The sequence below is a fragment of the Bos indicus x Bos taurus genome, chromosome 9 (assembly GCF_003369695.1).
Source record: "Bos indicus x Bos taurus breed Angus x Brahman F1 hybrid chromosome 9, Bos_hybrid_MaternalHap_v2.0, whole genome shotgun sequence".
In the NCBI taxonomy this organism is placed as follows: Eukaryota; Metazoa; Chordata; class Mammalia; order Artiodactyla; family Bovidae; genus Bos; species Bos indicus x Bos taurus.
In genome coordinates, this window is record NC_040084.1 from 81,619,540 (window position 1) to 81,639,687 (window position 20,148).

General features: G+C 39.8%; 1 protein-coding gene across 1 annotated transcript in view; it reads right to left on the reverse strand.

Moving 5' to 3' along the window:
* Window positions 1-251: 251 nt before the first annotated feature.
* The window catches only part of LOC113898746 (translation initiation factor IF-2-like), a 41,732-nt gene continuing 21,835 nt past the window's right edge, over window positions 252-20,148 (reverse strand). The window contains exon 3 of the mRNA XM_027552145.1: window positions 252-697. The gene's annotated coding sequence lies outside the window, so the exon portion shown is untranslated. The remainder of the gene's footprint in view (window positions 698-20,148) is intronic.

Sequence of the window (20,148 nt, forward strand, 5' to 3'; positions counted from 1 at the left end):
AAATTTAATTATTTGTACATGTGAAATATTTAGTCAACATTGTTTTATCTCTCAGAATATCAATATTTCAAATATGGATTTTTATGCAGCTTTTTAGTTCAAGAAAGTTACAAATTTTTTATAACACCTTTAAATCTAAATCTACAGCTTAGAAATGCCACAGAAGCCACGGAAGATATACCCATATCCAAGAACCTGATGAAGGTGGCATTGCTAGCCCCCCCAAAAAAACAGAGGAACAAACAAAAATCTCAAGTACTAGAAGTGGTCTATTGAGGCTTTTTGCTGGATTTGATAGAATGTTTTGTGCAAAGATCACATTCTTGAGGTTGTGGTCGTGCTGAAGGGGTAAGAACAGAGGACGAGGAAAGAGTCTGAACAAAGGAAGATTTAAGTTGACTGGCAGGGCGAAAAATCCCCACAGAGGAGTCTGTAAATTCAAAAGCAGTGGTGGGAGTTCCCGCTGGAATACTCGGAGATGAACTGCATAAAATAATAGAGGCCCTTCTGTGGGAAAGCAGCCCAAGCTGGCAGTTGCTCAGACGAGTCCACCCACCAGGACCAGAGTCGATGATGGCTCTAGGGCTCTCTCAGTTTCTGTGGAAGAGTTCCCTGTCTCCAGCCTCTCAGGAAAATGGCCTGCAGGCCTTTAAGTCCCGGCTAAAGTGATTCCCACCATGCTGGATTGCACCTGGAACTGAAGAAGCAGGAGGATTGTTGAAAAACATCTTATGAGCTCATTGACTTTATCCATATGAATATCTTTATTTTTCTCTACAAAAACAAAAGTAACATTTCTGGCATGTTCCCTGGTGGTCCACTCTGAACTTCCAATGCAGGGGTCATGGCTGTGATCCCTGATTGGGAAACCAAGATCCCACATGCCATGTGGCCAAAAAAAAAAGTAGCATTCACTTTCATGATCAAATATCTAGGTATTTTCTCAAGGTTTTATCCATTGTTCAGAAAACAGTATTGCTAGACTGCATGTTGTGCCCCTCCCCACATGTATTCTTCACGTCATTGGTTGTAATTGAAGCTGTGTTCGAGGGCACACAGAGCTGCCTTGAATAAAGACCATATTGTCCAGTTTTCTTTTAACTGCAAGCTGCAATGTGAATAATTGGCCAGTGACTTATAAATGGTACTGGAAAGCTTCCAGGAAAACATACTTAAAAGATTGTGTCAGTGTGCCCTTTGTCTGCTCCTGGGAACACCAATTTCATGACTGATACTTCAGCCATTGTATTGGACCATAACGATGGAGGTCACAGCCCAGAATTGGGAGAGAAGTGAGTTGGTTTTTTTCCTGATGCCTTAGTCAAGTCTCTATCCCAACTCTGGACTACCAACCTTCAGACTTTCATGAAGACTGAAATAAGCTGTTACTTGGAGAAGATTTCTTTCATCTGCAGCCAATGCTAGACCTACCTGATATTAGTACAAATTAGTTTAACTATTAGTATAAGAAATACAAGAAAGAAGTCACTAACCATCTCCCCAGAATACTCTAGCTTTTTCTTTTTTTTATCATGTCCTCTCAATCCTTCTCTGAAATAATGCTATAGAATCTAAAAAAAATGGAGAAGGAAATGGCAACCCACTCCAGTATTCTTGCCTAGAGAATCCCATGGACAGAGGAGCCTGACGGGCTACAGGAGCCTGATGGGCTACAGTCCACGGGGTCACAAAGAGTCGGACATGACTGAGCGACTTCACACACTCACACACATGTTTTCTTGAATAAAAATTAACCATGTTTATATTCTGCAAAAAAAAAAAAAAAAAAAAAAAAGAATCTAAAAAAAAAAATTGTTAAATTTTCAATTTCTGTACCTGAATATTGACTTAGAGAAATACTCACATACTTAAATTTTTTTTTGCTTCTGGCCTCATGATTGTGTCCCTCCCCTCTGGATCCTCCCATTCTCTGCTTGCCCAAGGACCTTCTGCTGCTGCTGCTAAGTCGCTTCAGTCGTGTCCGACTCTGTGCGACCCCATAGACAGCAGCCCACCAGGCTCGCCCGTCCCTGGGATTCTCCAGGCAAGAACACTGGAGTGGGTTGCCATTTCCTTCTCCAATGCATGAAAGTGGAAAGTGAAAGTGAAGTCGCTCAGTCTTGTCCAACTCTTAGCGACCCCATGGACTGCAGCCTACCAGGCTCCTCCATCCATGGGATTTTCCGGGCAACAGTACTGGAGTGGGGTGCCATTGCCTTCTCCCAAGGACCTTCAGATATATGATATTAAAACCCAGGAGAGAGGCAGGTTAGAGATATTAGATGAGCGTTGCCAAGCTACAGGTGACAATGAAAACAAAGGGCTGAATCCAACTGGATTGGTTGAATCCAATCAAGAATAAAGAGATCAGTGAAAAGACAGTCTCAGATGAAGTTCTGCAGAAAGTTCACATCTAAGTAGTGGGTACAGAAAGGGCATCAGTAGTACAATGAAGACCATGAAGAAGTGGTCAGCGGTAGAAAAACAAAAAAAGACACTATCTGGGACTTCCCTGGCAGTCCAGTGGTTAGGACCCCCTGCTTCCCCTGCAAGGTGTGTGTGTCCCATCCCTGGCTGGGAAGCTAAGATCCCTGGCTGGCAAAAGAAAAAGACATTACTGTGCCTTTTGTTGATCAATTGGCGAACAGTATCAACTTCTTGTGACCTGGGAAATAAGATACGAATTGATGTATAGTTCTTTGGATCTAGCAAGTAGGAGGTCATCAGTGAGGACTGATGCAACGAGCAGTTTCAGGTGGCAGGATTGGGGATGGGAGAGGATTGGGCTGGAGAAGGGCTGAGATTCTGTGTATAGATATATCCAAGGCTACATCCAACACCCAAACTACTGGGCTGCTTTTTTTCTTTTTTGCATTCAATGGCAAAATCAGTTTAAAAGTCAGTTGACTGGACTTTTCAAGTCCTTTGATGCATCTTAGCATTTGTGTGCAAACCCAACCTCTGTTAGAGGAAGGAGAACAACTGCAAAGCAGCTTTTCTTGGAGGGTAAAATCTTCATGGTTGGCAGGCTCCCTATGGTTACATGTGTTAATCGCTCAGTCGTATCCGACACTTTGTGACCCCATGGACTGTAGCCTGCCAGGCTTCTCTGTCCATAGAATTTCTTCAGGCAAGAATACTGGAGTGGGTAGCCATTCCCTTCTCCATGGGATCTTTCTGATCCACAGATAGAACCTGCATCCCCTGCAATGCAGGCAGATTCTTTACTGTCTGAGCCACCAGGGAAGCTAGTGGCAGGCACCATAGTGCTGCCAAAGTGCCTGGCTGGAACATGTGGAAACGGCAGGGAAGCCCTAATGGACGCTGCTAGGTTGAATCTTCACATCAGCCTTGAAAGGCATTAGCTATCTAAACAACTGCTCCCCTGTATCCAAAATCAGGCACTTAAAATGGGCAGGGAGGCTGAAAACTGGGAGAAAAGGAACCAGGAGAAGTGCCTGAGAAACTGCCCTGCCTTTTGGGAGCTAGAATTAGGATGGAAATCTGGAACTTGGACTTTTTTTTTCCCCACTGATTATATTTTAAAAATCATGTTCTTTGCAAACGCTGAGTATTTGGTAAAGTTCTCTAATCATGTAGAGACAGTTTCTTCTTTTTATCTCTGTTTCTCAGTGCCTCGCCTTATCTTGTGCTAAATATACTTCGCCATTTTATTTACTTCGGGCTGAAGCGCTGACACCATTATGTGACTTTTCCACATCCAACTCGAAGCTGCACATTTCAAAGATGAATCACTGTAATTATTTATTCTCCTGAAAAGGAGCAGGAGGTGTAAAAGCCGAACTAATATGCACCTTTTAGCCCACCCAAATGACACTTTGGAAGCCAACTGCTCTGATTGCTCTGAACTCTTAACTTTTCCCTCCCTATTTCCAGGTCCTCTAATAGTCTGAGATAATTGAGGTTCATAGAACAAGTTGGGAAATTTTGCTTACCTTTCAAAGACTACCAACCATAGCTACATATTTATTAGGATTTATTTTTTTGGCCACACCAAGCAGCATGTGGGATCTTAGTGTCCCTGGGACCAGAGATGGAACCAGCCCCTGCCGTGAAAGTCTGGGGAGTCTTACCTGCTGGACTACCAGGCAAGTCCCTATTTATTAGGATTTGTATGAGCCCTAGAGTGTCAGCTTTCAGGGCTGGTAAATTCATCAAAAACTCAAAGATAAACTGACAACTAGAGGTTTGGAATTCAGGATGAGCTTTCAGTGCTAGGACTAGCAAAGTTTTTATTCAGGTGCTAGGGTGCTTATTTCTAGAAGGCCATTTTTTCTCTCAGTAACATTCTTCTTCATTGTTGTTTAGTCACTAAGTTGTGTCCGACTCTTTGTGACCCCTTGGACTGCAGCCCACCAGGCTTCCCTGTCCTTCACTATCTCCCAGAGCTTGCAGAAACTCTTGTCCATCGAGTTGGTAATGCCATCCAACCATCTCATCCTCTGTCACCCCCTTCTCCTCCTGCCCCCAATCTTTCCCAGCATCAGGGTCTTTTCCAATGAGTCAGTGGCCCAAGTATTCCCATCAGGTGGCCAAAGTATTGGAGCTTCAGCTTCAGCATCAACTTTTTTCTTAGATAACTTAAAATGCGATCCTACTCACAAATAATTACCTTCCCTTCACAGTGGCAGAAAAAGAAGTTTTTAAAAAATTATTTCCTGGACTTCCCTGGTGGTCCAGTGGTTAAAAATCTGTCTTGCAACGCAGGGAACTTGGGTTTGATCTCTGGTTGGGGAACTAAGATCCCACATGCCATGGGCCAACTAAGCCTGCACACCACAAGTAAGACCTGATGCAGTCATAAGTAAATACATTTAAAAAATATATTTCCTATTCCAGTCTGAGGTAGAAAGAGAAGTTTTCTGGAGAATTTTTTCTTTAGATGGATAGACCAAAAAATTGGCCCACATATATACCTTGAACTGGCTTTGCAAGGATAATGTACACAAAGATGATCACTGTTTTCTTCAGGAAATATGCCAGTGTCAGGGCCTTAATGTCAAATACGACCTCTTACCCTGACACAGTTGCCAAGTTCTGCTTTAAAAATGTTTATTTTCTACAGCAAAAATGTCTTGGTTCATTGTTGAAGAGTACCTCCCAGGCCTTTGGGAAAAACCTGGGTGGATCAGAAGTGGCTCATGTTTTCCTTCTCCCTACTCCCGCCTTTTCATTTTAAACACTTTTAAAATGCTATCTCTTAAGAAATATTAGTGGAAAATATTTGGGTTTAACCCATTTTCTTTGTAAATCATTTTCACATAAGCAAAATTTTTTATATGATTTGTTGTTCGGTTGCTAAGTCGTGTCCAACTCTTTGTGACCCCATAGACTGCAGCATGTCAGGCTTTCCTGTCCTTCCCCATCTCCCAGAGTTGGTGATGCCATCCAGCCTCTTCTCCCCTTCATTTTATATGATGGACACTAGTAATAAGCAAAAGCCAAGAAAATAACATGCAGGTTCCAATTCATTGAAGGCCAGTTTTTTTGAAAGCTAATCTGTAGGCTAATATGTCATATTTTTATGAATTTACAAAATTCACTATTTTCTTTTGCAAAATATTTAACAAAATATTAGCATTTCATGTGGAAATCTTTCAGCTCTTGCTTTTTTCTTAATATATAAGATTGTTTTAGATAATTTTTATTTATTTTAGACAGTTTTACATTAAAAATTAAAAGTGAAAGCTGATAGGGACTTCCTTGGTCATCCAGGGGTTAAGACTCCACACCCCCAATGCAGGGGCACAGGTTTGATCCCTGATCAGGAAACTAACCTTTCCCTGTATTGAAAGGAAGCTCTATTTAACCAGGACTCATTTTATGACTAGGGTACAATTGAACCAGTGGGTGCTAGAGTTCTTATTGTTGGGACTGGATGGATCTGGAGTCAGCAAGTACAAAATTTCAGTTCAGTTCAGTTCAGTTGCTCAGTCGTGTCCGACTCCTTGCGACCTCATGAATTGCAGCACACTAGGCCTCCCTGTCCATCAACAACTCCCGGAGTTCATTCAAACTCATGTCCATCGAGTTGGTGATGCCATCCAGCCATCTCATCCTCTGTCGTCCCCTTCTCCTCCTGCCCCCAATCCCTGCCAGCATCAGAGTCTTTTCCAATGAGTCAACTCTTCGCATGAGGTGGCCAAAGTATTGGAGTTTTAGCTTTAGCATCATTCCTTCCAAAGAACACCCAGGACTGATCTCCTTTAGAATGGTCTGGTTGGATTTCCTTGCAGTCCAAGGGACTCTCAAGAGTCTTCTCCAACACCACAGTTCAAAAGCATCAATTCTTTGGTGCTCAGCTTTCTTCACAGTCCAACTCTCACATCCATACATGACCACTGGAAAAACCATAGCCTTGACTAGACAGACCTTTGTTGGCAAAGTAATGTCTCTGCTTTTGAATATGCTGTCTAGGTTGGTCATAACTTTTCTTCCAAGGAGTAAGCGTCTTTTAATTTCATGGCTGTAATCACCATCTGCAGTGATTTTGGAGCCCCCCAAAATAAAGTCTGACACTGTTTCCACTGTTTCCCCATCTATTTCCCATAAAGTGATGGGACCAGATGCCATGATCTTAGTTTTCTGAATGTTGAGCTTTAAGCAAACTTTTTCACAAGTGGCTTCTTAAAAAAGTAGGCTGCATGTATGATTATTTCAGTATGTCTTGGTGTCTTGGATTTCTTGATATTGAAGTCTGAATGAGAAACTCTCGTCAAGGTTGGGTTGTCACTGAGAAAGGTGGACTGATGGGCTGGCTTCCAAGAGGTCTCACCAGGTGGCATTTATCTTAATGACTATCCCAGTTTTCCAGATGCATAATTTCCAGCTTGCCATCACTCTAGAGTCAATTCAATTTGGACAAGCCAACTCATGCTGCGTAAACATCAGGAGCCTGATGTATGTAAACCCAAATATGTGTTAATTCACAATATATCAATATGACTAGGGTTTCCCTATACAGAAGACTACTTGGGGAAAAAAAATGTTAGAAAATACTTTGTGGTGAGCATGTGGTAGATTTAGAATGCCTAATGGCCCGAAGCTCTGTGAGATGTACGGCCTCTGTCTCTACCTTGGGACTGCACACACATGCTTTGCTCAGCCTTCAGACTCTCTGCCTGGCACAAGTAAGGCCGGCCACACTTGCCTCTCCCTCCGCCCCTTTTCTTTGCTTTCTTTATTGATCAGTGTTCTCTGTTGATCGCTTCTTCTTTTTTCAAATGTGTTGTTAACTTTAATCAGGTTACTATCAAATCTTTCAGGTCTGAAAGCCACTCTGTCTCTTTATCAAGGTGACTTTACACAGCTTTCCTCTGGTCTGTCATGTAGTGAGTTTATGTTTGATTTTCAGACAGTAGCTTTTAAAATTATCTTTATTGTTTTCTTTTGATTTAAAAATACACTTTTCAGTCTCTGGTCATAGCACCCCGAATGCGCCTGATCTCCTCTAAAAATGCACTTTTTATTGGAAACTTCAGAAAAATATAAAGATAATTCGTAATTCCACCATCTGGTTGAAACATATTTTTTAATTACAGAGTTTGTTTCTGCATAACTGTGAATGTTCTATCAAGAGAACTGTTTTTTTAAAACAATTCTATTGATATAAAATTTACATGTAAAGTTCACCCATTTCAGTGATTGTTAGTAAATATATGGAACTGTGTAACCATCACCACAATCCAATTTTAGAACATTTACATCAGTTCAGATCAACCCTCATGCCCATTGGCTGGAGCCCATTCCTACCTCCACCTCTGTCAACCACTAATCCACCTGTGTCCATAGATTGGCCTTTCTGGACATTTCCTAGAAATGGATCATATAATATTTGATTTTTTGTTACTGTCTTCTTTCACTTAGTGTAAAGTTTTTGAGGCTCATCTATGTTGTAGCATGTATTGTTCCTTTTTATTGTAGAACAGTCTTCCATTATGGATATACCACCGGAGAAGGCAATGGCACCCCACTCCAGTACTCTTGCGTGGATGGAGGAGCCTGTTAGGCTTCAATCCATGGGGTCACTAAGAGTTGGACACGACCGAGCGACTTCACTTTCACTTTTCATTTTCATGCATTGGAGAAGGAAATGGTAGCCCACTCCAGTGTTCTTGCCTGGAGAATCCCAGGGACGGGGGAGCCTGGTGGGCTGCCGTCTATGGGGTCGCACAGAGTCGGACATGACTGAAGTGACTTAGCATAGCATGGATATACCACACCTAACTTAACCATTCACTACTTGAGAGAAGTTTGGATGGTTTCCACTTATTGATTATTAATGAATAATGATTCTGTGAACATGTATGTGCATATCTTTGTGTGGACATATGGTTCACTTCCTTTTGAGTAGATACCTAGAAGTGAAACTGCTGCACCACATGGTAAATTTATGTTTAACATTTTAAGAAACTGTCAAACTCTTTTTAAAGTGGTTGCACCATTTAAAATTCCCACCAGCCATGTACGACATTTCCAATTTTTTCATATTATTGCCTGCACTTGATATTGCCTGATTTTTTTATTGTATTCTAATAGGTGTGAAGCAGTATCTTGTTATAGTTTCAACTTGCATTTTCCTAAGATGATGTCTTCTTACTATTGATTTGAAAGAAGTCTTCCATGAGATTTTCCAGGCAGGAATACTGGAGTGGGTTACCATTCTCTTCTCCAGAGGATCTTCCTGGCTCAGGGATTGAACTCGGGTCTCCTGCATTGCAGGCAGATTCTTTGCCATCTGAGCCACAAGGAAAACTCTTATATATTTTAGATACTAGTAATTTATCAGATTTATGATTTACAAATTTTTTTTCTTTTTCTACAACTTATCTTTTCATTTTCTTGATGATATCCTTTGAAGCGCAAAATGTTTTAATTTTGATGAAGTCTAATTTAGCATGATTTGCACCTTGCTGTATGATCTGTTTTCAATTTTTCTGGAGTATAATGTGAGGTAAGAATCTAAATTCGTCTTTGTTCATGTGGATATTTAATTATTCTAATACCATTTGTTGAAAAGATAAGTCACATTGAATTGTCTTGCCCCCCCTTTTAAAAATCTAATGACCATAAATGTTTCTGAGCTATAAATTCTGTTTTTTTTTTTTTTAAATCAGTACCACACTATCTTGATTACTGTAGTTTTACATGGAGTTTGGAAATTAGTATCTTTGTTTTTCTTTTTGGCAGTTCTGCTCTGTTCTTTGAGATATAGTCACCACTTGGTATGTTTATTCTATTTCCTTTCTTGTTGTCATTTCCCATATCTGGTTGCTATCATGGTATCTAATACTAGGACTCCCTTTTTCTCTTATCCTTCTTTTCCTCTTTCTTCTTTTTTTCTTTTTTCCACCAGGTCATTTTAATCATATACTTAGGTCTGGAAACCAAAGAACATTGTCATATGTTGATGTAGGGCTTTACATTTCCCACATCATATGTGAGTTACCAACGTAGAAAGAGGATTGGAAAATAACAGCTCCAGTTATTAAGTGTGCTGTGCTTACTTGCTCAGTCATGTCTGACTCTTTGCGACCCCGTTGACTATAGCCTGCCAGGCTCCTCTGTCCATGAGGATTCTCCAGGCAAGAATACTGGAGTCGGTTGCCATGCTGTTCTCCAGGGGATCTTCTCAATCCGGGGATCAAACCCAGGTCTCCCACATTGCAGGTGGATTCTTTACCATCTGAGCTATGAGGGAATCCCAAAGAAAGAGGTATAGTTTCAGAATGGAGAACACACTCTCAGTCCCTCCTATATTGATATATAACATTCATTATAAAGGAGGTGATTGTCCTGCTGTATTCTCTGGACTTACCTCACCCAGGATACTGAGTTCATATCTGGACATCACAAGGGAAGTTCTTCTAGTAAACACAACTTGCTTTCCCTCTGAGACACCAACTGCTTCCCCACCTAAGTGCATGCATTTCCAATAAAGATGTCTTTATTCCTTACTCTTGACCAGTCAGCATATGACATTCTTTTGGTGACAGGGGCGAGCTCAGGGGAAAGCATTTGGCATTTGACACATGCAGAGCTACTAATATGCAATGAAACTTTGTCTGGAATTCCTGAAAGATTTCCACTCTTCTCTGTTAGACTTGAGACTGTAAGAAGATAAGACTGGAATTCTTTAACCAACTTACTGTCTTGAGGGAAAAGCCTGCCTAAAAAATCTTTCTTAGAAAGATGAGAGCTGGGAGATGAAAGAGATAGCAAATCCTGGTTCTGGGGATCTTCTATGAACCCGGTCATGTCTTAAATGAAACTGACCTTCGAATTTTAAATTATGTGAGCCAATAAACCTTTTTTTTTTTTTTTTTGGCCTAAGCTAGCTTAAACTGAGTTTTCTGCCATATGCAACAAAAATAGTTTTTACTAATTCGTTTTAAGACAGACATTGATAAATTAGAATAAGCCTAGAGAAGAATTGCCATTGCGGGTGAGTGTGATCAGAATTATGTTAAAAGGGAGAAATCTAAGAGAGTTTGACTTGAGGAAAGAAAGTCTGGTGTGTATGTGTTCCAGGAAAAGAAGGATGTTAAAAGTATGGAGCAGGATAACAAAGAAAAATATCTTCAAATATTTAGTTAGAATTCATAATAGCAAGAACCTGGGAAATAAATTTCAACTCAAAGTGTTACAATTTGAACAATTTAATGTGTCTGAAAATCGGATAAATTGTGTTGATAATACACTTGCTAAGTCTAAAAGCATTCTAAATCACTTATCAGAGTATCATAGAGTGAATTCAATAGATGGTGTTTTCTGAACTTTGGTCTTTTGAATATGGTCTTTACTGGTTTTGTGCCAGTACCATACTATCTTGAGGACTATAGCTTTGTAGTGTAGTCTAAAGTCATGAAGTAGCAGGTAGATTCTTAACCACTGGATGACCAAGGAAGTCCCAAGAGTTCTTTCTAGAAGTCTACAATGCTACATTATTTACTCTTCACGTTTATGAAATCCAAAATTCAGTTTGAAGTAGTTACTCCTTTTTTTTTTTTTTTTTTTGGAGGGTTGACTGCAAATTTATTTATCTTATAAACATTTTATAAAGACAACATAACAAAAACTAGAAAAGCCTATTGATATACCAAAACTTGAAAAGTCATAAAATATGTTCAGAGGACCATAAGAACAAATGAGATTAAAGCAGTGCATGTATGCATATGTGCTCAGTCATGTCTGACTCTGTGACCCCATGGACTGCAGCCCACCAGGCTCCTCTGTCTATGGGATTCTCCAGGGAACAAACTGGAGCAGGTTGCCATTTCCTCCTCCAGGGGATCTTCCTGACCCAAGGACTGAACCTCCCCACCTCCCGTCTCCTTCACTCCTGCCTTGGCATGCAGATTCTTTACCACTGAGCCACGCGGGAAGCCCATAAGAACAAATGAAATAAAAGCAGAAGTCACTTAAAATCTTCAAACTCTTCTTCACTGTGCAGAGTCGACTTTCTAGTATCCATTTAAAAAATTATATACAAAGGAGGTCTAGAAACAGAATGAAAAGCTTCCCCCAAACATTCATATCTACCCCCAGATGAAAGAAAATAGAATTATACATACAGCAAATAATAGAATACATTTTGCCTTTTCAATAGCGAACAAATTAAAGTATAAAAACTGAGAAGTGATGGAGCAGCAGGTGGAAGAAAGGAGGAGAGTCACTTCATGACTTTAGACTACACTACAAAGCTATAGTCCTCAAGATAGTATGGTACTGGCACAAAACCAGTAAAGACCATATTCAAATGACCAAAGTTCAGAAAACATCATCTATTGAATTCACTCTATGATGTTTATAATCATATAAACATTAAGATTGCTTGATGTGAAAACAGATAACGCTTCTACTTTCTTATGATCAGGGAAAATAACCCAGGACAATAAAAAGGTAACATAAGAATCAAATAGCAGTGAAATTACTAATGTTTACATTACTATAGAAGAAAATCAAGATGATAGCCCAAGGGAACTATCTGAATTTTTCTTATTGGTATTATAAGGAGCAGTAGATGGAGGGGAGGGACACTCCGAGGAGCAATAAACAATTAGATAATAAATGAGAGTCTTCCTCTAAATATATTGAATAATAAGGATGGGATAAAAAGATGCAAAGATTTCCCACCTGCATTCATTTTCCTTATCAAATAGACACATTTCTTAGTAAATCCTAAATAAATAGATTCTCGCTTTATTCCTCTTTTAAAAAATATGCATTTGTTTGTTTATTTGGCCCAACAGCAATCTATGAAGATTACATGTGTAAGGTTTTCCAGTCTGAGTAAATAGAACATGTCACAAAATGATTTAGGCTCAGGAGTTAATGAAATATGTAATCATTAATAGGGGTTTCCCTGGTGCCTCAACAGTAAAGCGTCTGCCTGCAATGCAGGAGACTCAGTTTTGATCCCTGGGTTGGGAAGATCCCCTGGAGGAGGAAATGGCAACCCACTCCAGTATTCTTGCCTGGAGAATCCCATGGACAGAGGAGCCTGGAGGGTTATAGTCCGTGGGGTGGCAAAGAGTTGGACTCGACTGAGCGAATTTTACTTCACATTTTCATAATCTGTTCTCTGATTAGGAAAGAATAGTAAACAGTTCACATAAATTAATACAGTTTATGTTACTAGTAACCCATCAAATAAAATGATTTTTCTACTTTGTCAGCTCTCCAATGCTGTTGCAGAGAATAGCAATGAATGAAAACTCCAGTGAGCGCTGGGGGCCCTCTCCATCTCTGGTGATACACTGTCTCCTGATGGGATGCAAATAAAACACGTGGTGTCATGAAGTATTCTTGCTAAAATTGTTTAACCTAAATCTAATCAAGTTTTAGATACAACTCCCATAAAACATGAAGTAGTTACCTTTTGTCTCTAGGTCTGCAAACTCATAGGCTAACTAAAGACCACCTCTGCACCTTCTGGAATATTCTCTTTTGGGATATTTGACATCTCCCTTTGTACATATGACAGAGGAACGGCAATGAAATCAAGTTGCTATGTTACAATGGGAAAACACATCGTCCTCGCTCCCTAACCACCAAGTGAAACCACAGACAGCTTCTCTTCTCAGATTATAAATCCTTCTCTCCAACTGACATTGGAAAGTCTGACTCAGTAAAAATGTGGGGGGTGGGGGTGTGTGTGTGTAAAGAAATCTTCTTTACAATTCTTCTAATCTTACATGTATAAAGGCACTTTAGTTCTGAAAACAATTGGTTCATTCTAAACCAAGTAGATGAGCAGGTAAGAGGAAATTGTTGTCTTTAAGAGCATAGCTTTTGACTGGGGTTACCTTATTTGGAAGAATCTGAAATGTTGCTAAGGCTCCCTGTGGCTCTATGACTGATGGAGAACATCTGATACCAGTTTACAGATTCCATGATTCATTAAAGGATTTTGGTCTGTTTCTACTCCTTTAGTGCCCTGTCTTTATCCTAAAGATTTCCCCACAAACAGATTTCAGCATTTTCCTAAATGGACAGATTATTTCTCTGAGTTTATTTGTGTGATTTATTTTTTCCTTGTCTTTTTTTCCTAATTGTCGTGATTTACTGTCACTGGTGTTTTTCTTTTGAGTTCCTTTCTTGGGTGGGAGATCATTTTTGGCTTCAGACTGGAATGTCCCAGAATAACTTCTGTTTAAAAGACTACTTGTGTGTTGCAGTTTTAAGGAACTCTCATGATTGAGGCCCGAGATCTATCTATAGGTCCCAAATAGGGTGGGAATATTTATATCTCTGATTTCTGTGCTAAAACTCCCATTACTTCAGAGTACATTTAGCCCAATTCTCTACTCGGGCCTAGAAGAAGCAAAGCAGTAAAAGGACATCAAAGTATGCTATAGACTCAATTTTTTATGTCCCCCAAACCCATAAGTTGAAATCTAATCGCCAGTGTGATGGTATTTGGAGGTGTGTGGGGGGGGTCTCTGGGAGGTTATTAGGTCATGAGGGTGGAGCCCTTTTGAAAGGGATTAGTGCCTTTATAAAAAAAGACCCCAGAGAGCTCCCTTCCCCCTTCTGCCCTGTGAAGATATAGCCAAAAGACAGGTATTTATAAACCAGACACCAAATTTGCTGGCATCATGATCTTAAACTTTTCAGTCTCCAGAATTTTAAGAAACAAATGCTTGTTACTCAAGCTACTGAGTTTATGGTATTTTTGTTAGAGTAGCTCAAAAAGATTAGGACTGGATGGTATAGTAAGAGGCAGTATTTTGACTCTCAGTTTTCAATCATCTGAGGACCTTGTTAAAATGCAGATTTTGAGCTAGTAGGTCTGCAGTGGGGACTGAGAAATTGCCTTTCTAACAAGTTCCAAGATGATACTGATGCTGCTGATTGAGGCACCATACTTCAAGAACCACTGTGATAGTCTTTCCCGAATTTGCCTGAGCTTAAGGCTCATCAGAAGTAACTGTTATATATACAAATACCAAATCTTTCCCCTGGAACACTGATTCAGAGGTCTCCTTTGGGGTAGTCTGCCACTTTAAGAACCTCTTCATGCTATGGTTCCATGCTACATCCTGACCTGACTTACCAGTACTCCTCTACTCTCCCTTCATTCATTTTCATCCTTCCCTTCAGGGGCTTTCCAGGTGGCTCAGTGGTAAAGAATCTGCCTGCAATGCAGGAGAAGTGGTCCCCAGGTTCAGAAGATTCCCTAGAGGAGGAAATGGCAACCCACTCCAGTATTCTTACGTGGAGAATCCCAAGGACAGAGGAGCCTGGTGGGCTGCAGTCCATGGGGTCCCAAAGAACATGACTGAGCACAGCACACACACACACACACACAGACATATAGTTCCCTTCTATCTCTCTTTTTCTCCCTTCCTTCCAGCAAATATTTATTGAGCATGCACTTGGGATATATATCTGAATAACAGACAGACTACCCTTACAGACAACAGACAGATAAATAGGTAAATAAGCAGAAGAATTACAGTCTGTGATATAGCTAAGAAAAAGGAAATAAATAGGGTGATGAGATACAGAGGGATGGGCGGGGGTGGGAAACCACTTAAGTCAAGGTTGTCAGGGGTGTTCTCTAAGGAAGACAGTTAGGCTAAAAACCCTCCAGCCTAAGCCTCACTGCTTGTGTTTTGGGGACACAATGCCTTGGTTCACGTTTTTTTTTTTCACGATGAGTGTTTCAGAAGAGTTCTAACATTAGTGTAACATTAAAGAGAAAAAAATAAATAAATAAAAGAACAGAATTCCCTTCCTGTCTTCTATTAGTTTGCTAAGGTGCTGTAACCAAGCACACATATTGAGTGGTTGTAATAACAGAAACTTACTATCTCACAGCCCTAGAGGCTAGAAGTCTGAGGTCAAGGTGTCAGCAGGACAAAAAGCCCTCTGAATGTGCAGGGAAATATTTGTTCTCAGTCTCCCCCAACCCCAGCTTCTGGTAGTTCCTTGGTTTAAGGCTGCATAACTCTGCTCTTCCATGGTGTTCATCCTGTGTGTCAATCCCTGCACCCAAATTTCCCCTTTTCATGAGGATCAGTCATATTGGATTAGGGACCCAACCTACTGACCTCACCTTAACTAATTATGTAAGTTAACAATCCCATTTCCAAATAAGGTCACATTCTAAGCTACCATGGGTTAAGACTTCACATATGAATGTCTACGGGACACATTTCAGCTGTGGACAAAGAATGTCACTGACTGCCTTGTCATAAAGCCATCAGCCTCCCCTGCTATGGTGCACACTGAGAGAATTCAGGATGAAGAAAACTAAACACTGGCCCTAGATTAAGGTGCATATCAAAGGGATGATTTCAAAGAGTCCAGATTCTTGCATCTTCCCATACATAGAAAAGTACTAAATATATTAACTTGAGATATGTGTTTTAAGTAACAATAATCATTTTTAAAAATATATTTGTGTATTTATTTATTTGGCTGCAACAGGTCTTAGTTGCAGCACATGGGATCTTTAGTTGTGGCATGTGAACTCTTATGTTGCAGCTTGTGGAATCTAGTTCCCTGACCAGGGATCAAACCTGTGCCCCTGCACTGGGAGTGCAGAGTCTTAGCCGCTGGACCACCAGGGAAATTGCAAGTAACAGTGGTCTTTGGATGTTCTGACCACGAGGATTTGTTGGTTTGTTTTTCTTTTTTGTAAAAATTCCTATATATCGTCCCTTATATCTTCCTATATATCCTCTTCAGAAGAGCCCCTCAGAGCTATCTGGGAGAGTGTCTCCCAGCCGCGGTGTGTCTGCTGAATAAACCCTAATTCTCAACGTTTAGGTTGTGAGAAGTTTTCAGTTGACATAACCCATAGCAGATTTCTACTACATAGCTCTTCTCACAACGCTGATCCCTAAGTTACAGAACCTGATTAGTAGTGCTATTTGCCCTTTCCCAAAGCCAACACTGCTGAGGGGTCAAGTGATCAATTTAGACAAGTTTCACTGTGCCAAAATTGAACCTAGCTTTAGCTTTGATCTTCAATAGATGTAGCTGTCCTACAGTCACCAGCTCCAATGTGAGTAAGTTTTTCTCATAAACAAACGAGGTCACCTACATAACTCCAAAAACTCAATTTGCCTTAAGTCACAATAACCTTTGATTTCTTCTGACCCTCACTAAAGGGGTGTGTTGGTTTCTGCGTATAACATTACAATATCTAGAAGTTATGTTTGATGATGCTTAAAATGCTTAAACTTTATTTCAAAGTGGATTTAACTTAGTAACTTTCACTAAGTTTCAGAAGTAAAAGGAAATGAAATATTGAAACTGAGCAGGTCCCTGTGGGGCCTTCCTGGGTACAAAGCCTTTCAGTGTCCCTCATTTCTTGTTTGTAGGGAAAAGGCTGCATCCTTCTAGACCTTCCCTGAGTTCCAAAGAGCAGACCTCTGTGTATTGTGTGCTTGAGTCGTGTCCAGCTCTTTGCAGCCCCATGGACTGTATTCCGCCAGGCTCCTCTGTCCATGGGATTCTCCAGGCAAGAATACTGGAGTGGGTTGCCATGCCTTCCTCCAGGATATCTTTCTGACCCAGGGATAGAATCTATGTCTCTGGAGTCTCTTGAATTGGCAGGAGGACTCTTTACTACTTAGTAAGCTACACTGGAAGTACCTCATAATGCAAAATAGGTAAGAGCGATACAGAGTCAAATTTTTAAAGTCCAATCAATCACAAAGCACTGGATATGTAAATATTAACAATATTGAATCGGCCAACAGGGCATTTTGCTTAATAGACTGCAAAATTCCTAAGGAGAGAGATTCTGCCATCTGACTCAGCTTCGATCCCCAACAGTGCCTAGCCCAGGGCACTGCACAGAGCAGGTTTCTGATACATTAAATTCAATGAAGTTTTTAAAAAAGTGGCTTATCTCCCTTAACAGAGATTAAAAGTTTTCAAAGTTAAATTTAAGGAGTTAAAGTAAAACTCTACTTGCTGGAAACTGTTATAAATATAATCAGAGACAGAGGTAGACTCAATTATCTCCATCCTAAAGAGAAAGAAACAGATTAAATAGCTCACACAAGTAGGGAAGTAAGCACGAGAATTCACAATATGTTTATAATCATCATGGTCCACATATTCAACCATTGTTCTGTACATGAGTTAGTATCACTGGTGAATAGCCAGAGATCCAGAGCATCCTTTCTAAGGAATTCTTCAACTGAGAGGTTTGCTATTAGCTTATTAGTGTATTCCTCCTGTTGAAGTCATGAAATACACTATAATGATTCTGCATTCTACCTTTGGCATTACTTTACACCTAAGTTCAAATTCTGCCTTTGGCATACTGTGGCTGTGTAACTCTGTGCTACTCAACTTTTCCAAACTCAGTTTCATCATCTATAAAATAAGGCTAATTATTGCTACCTCATAGAGTTGTGATTTCATGTTTAAAGCGTTTAGCACAATTCTTAGTACACAACAAATACTCCATAACAGTATCCCAAAAGTACACCTATTTTGTATGTAATATGTCATTGTATGAATTTACACAATTTATTTATTCACTGTTGATATACATTTGAGTTGTTACTAGCTTCTGATTTATTGCAAATCAAGCTAGTTGAACATTCTTATATGTCCAAAATCACTGCAGATGGTGATTACAGCCATGAAATTAAAAGACACTTACTCCTTGGAAGGAAAGTTATGACCAACCTAGATAGCATATTCAAAAGCAGAGACATTACTTTGCCAACAAAGGTCCGTCTAGTCAAGGCTATGGTTTTTCCAGTGGTCATGTATGGATGTGAGAGTTGGACTGTGAAGAAGGCTGAGCGCTGAAGAATTGATGCTTTTGAACTGTGGTGTTGGAGAAGACTCTTGAGAGTCCCTTGGACTGCAAGGAGGTCCAACCAGTCCATCCTAAAGGAGATCAGGATGTTGGGTGTTCTTTGGAAGGAATGATGCTGAAGCTGAAACTCCAATACTTTGGCCACATCATGCGAAGAGTTGACTCATTGGAAAAGACCCTGATGCTGGGAGGAATTGCGGGCAGGAGGAGAAGGGGACGACAGAGGATGAGATGGCTGGATGGCATTACCGACTCGATGGACATGAGTTTGAGTGAACTTCAGGAGTTGGTAATGCACAGGGAGGCCTGGTGTGCTGCAATTCATGGGGTAGCAAAGAGTCGGACACGACTGAGCGACTGAACTGAACTGATGCTTTAATTTCTCTTGGGTAAATTTCTAGAGTGGAATAGGAGATGTATTTTTAATTTTTACAAAATTCCCAAAGTGTACCAAGGGAAAGGAGGTGGGTGGGATGAATTGGGAGGTTGGGACTGACATCTATACACTACTGTATATAAAGTAGATAACTATAGGAACCTGCTGCATAGCACAGGAAGCTCTACTCAGTGCTCTCTCATGATCTAAATGGGAAGGAAATTTACAGAGAGAGGATATATGTATACATATCACTGATGCGCTTTGCTGTACAGTAGAAACTAACACAACATTGTAAAGCAAATATACTCCAATAAAAATTTTTTAAATAATACAAAAAAAAAGTCTCCAAGGTATTTTCCTAAGTGGTCGTGCCATTTGGTATTCCCACTAACAGTGAATGAGAGTTCCAGTCCTTCACATTGCTATTAATACTTGGGATAGTCAGTTTATTTATTTATTGAATTGCTGTGTGTGGTTAAACAAATAAAATTTGCCATCTTGACTATTTTTAGTGTACAGTTCATTAGTGTTAAGTATATTTACATTGTTTGAAACATGTTCAGAACATTTTGATCTTACAAAACTGAAAATCTATTTCCATTAAACAAGTCCCCATTGTCCCTTCTCCCTAACCCCTGGCAACAACTATTTTACTTTCTGTCTCTATGAATTTTACTACCTTAGATATCCCATGTAAGTGAAATCATACACCATTTGTCCTTTTGTGATAAGTAATTTCATATAGAAAATTTTACTTCTTCCTTTCCAATTTAGATGCCTTTTATTCCTTATTTTTCTTGTTTAATTGTACTGGCCAGTACTGACAGCACTGTGTTGAAGAGAAGTGGTTAAAGTCAGCATCCTTGTCTTATTCTTGATCTCAGAGGAAGAGTTTTCAGTTTTTCACCACTGAGTATGATATTAGCTGCAGGCTTTATTATGAAGGTAGTTTCCTTCAACTCCTATTTGGCTGTTTTTACCATGAAGGAATGTTAGAACTTGTCAAATATTTTTTCTGCAAAAGTTGAGATGATCATGTGTTTCTTGTCCTTCATTTTGTGAATTTGGTCTGTTATGTTGATTTTCATATACTGAACAATTCTTGCATCTCAGGAATAAATCCGGCTCAGTCATGGTGTATAATCCTTTTAAATGTGCTTTTCAATTTAGTTTGCTAGTATTTTGTTGAGGGTTTTTGCATTAATTTTCATCAGGGAAATTAGTCTTTAGGTTTCTGGTAGCGTTTTTATCTGGTTTTGGAATCAGGGTAATGTTACACTCAGAGAATGAATTTGGATGTGTTCCCTTCTGCTCAATTTTTTCACAAGAGTTTGAGAAGAACTATAGTTAATTATTTCTTTAAATGTTTGGTAAACTTCTTCAGTAATATCTGGTCTTGAGTTTTTCTTTGTTGGGAGATATATATCCATCTGTCTCTCTCTGTATAGATCTC